The sequence below is a fragment of the Myotis davidii genome, unplaced genomic scaffold, assembly GCF_000327345.1.
Source record: "Myotis davidii unplaced genomic scaffold, ASM32734v1 scaffold235, whole genome shotgun sequence".
In the NCBI taxonomy this organism is placed as follows: Eukaryota; Metazoa; Chordata; class Mammalia; order Chiroptera; family Vespertilionidae; genus Myotis; species Myotis davidii.
In genome coordinates this window covers 1,980,994-1,982,560 of record NW_006287462.1, presented here as the reverse complement: position 1 = coordinate 1,982,560, position 1,567 = coordinate 1,980,994, and positions in this window count along the sequence as shown.

The following is a 1,567-nucleotide window of genomic DNA, read 5'->3' as shown; positions in this document are numbered from 1 at the left end:
ACCTTCTTCAACCATTCCCATCATCCCCTCTGGCAACCTACCTTCGACTCTTTTTCTATGAGTCTGTTTTTGTTTTGTTTTGTTTGTTCTTTCGTGTTAGTATCATTTTTTTTTAAGATTTCACAATTAAGTGAAACCATACGGTATTTGTTTTATTTGTCTAACTTACTTTACTTAGCATAATACCCTCTACGTCCATCCATGTTGTCAGAAATGTCAAGATTACATTCTTTTTATTGCTGTGTAATATTCCATCACATATATGTACCACATCTTCTTTATCCATTCATCTATTGATGGACACCTAAGTTGCTTCTATGTCATGGCTATTATAAATAATGGTACAATGAACATAAAGATGCATATATCTTTTGAAATTAGTGCTTTCGTTTTCTTCAAATAAATACCCAGAAGTGACTGGGTCACATAGTATGGTAGCTCTATTTTTAATTGTTAATTTTTTTTTTTTTGAGGAAGCTCCACACTTTCTCATAGTGACTACACTAATTTATAATCCTACCAACAGTGTACAATGGTTCCCTTTTCTCCACATCCTCACCAGTACTTGTTATTTGTTGATTTATTGATGGAAGCCATCTGACAGGTGTGAAGTGATATCTCATTGTGGTTTTAGTGTGCATTTTCCTGGCGATTAGTGATGTTGAGCATCTTTTCATGTCTATTGGCCATCTGTCTGTCCTCTTTAGAGAAATGGCTACTCAGGTTCTCTTCCCATTTTTAAACTGGATTACTTGTTTTTTCTTATTTTTTCTTTTGTATCCCTTTGCTCGAGAAGATATATCCAAAAAGATAGTGCTAAGATCTATGGCGAAGAGTGTACTGCCTATGTTTTCTTCTAGGACTTTTATGGTTTCAGGTATAACATTTAAGTCTTTAATCCATTTTGAGTTTATTTTTATATATGATATAAGAATACAAAGCTATATAAAGTGAAGATTAAAAGGCAGTTAAAAATTATGGTGTTTTACTGAAAAACAAAACAAAACCCTTGTCTCTTAGGATTTGCTATACCCTACCCGCCTATTAAAATACAATATTGTTTCTAAAAGGTGGAGTTATTTGGAGCAAGATGGTAAGATGATCAGTATTTGGGTATGTGTATGATACAAAATAATTCTATATAAATTATACTAATTGTAGTAACTACATAGGTGCTACAATTAATCTTATTTAAATGCAAACTAGAAAGTATCTCTTTATCCAAAGACTTCACTGACTAAGAAAATAAAGACCCCAAAACAGTCTAACCAAAACAATCTGAACATTATAGTAATTTTGTTTGGAAAAAAAAATGTTTTTAACCATGTGTAACACATTTATTTGTAAGATTATTGGAATTGTACCTTTATATGATGCAGACGAAAATTTAAAACACACACAATTGAAATACTGCAAATCAACAAACTGAAGCCTAAGTCTGTATTAACCATGTTATCATTTTCTGTATTTTACGATACCTTGATATGAGGGGCTCATTGATCAGGAAGACTGTACTTCCCAGGGTGAGCAAATTTCCATCAATAATGAATGGCGTGCCTGTGAGCAC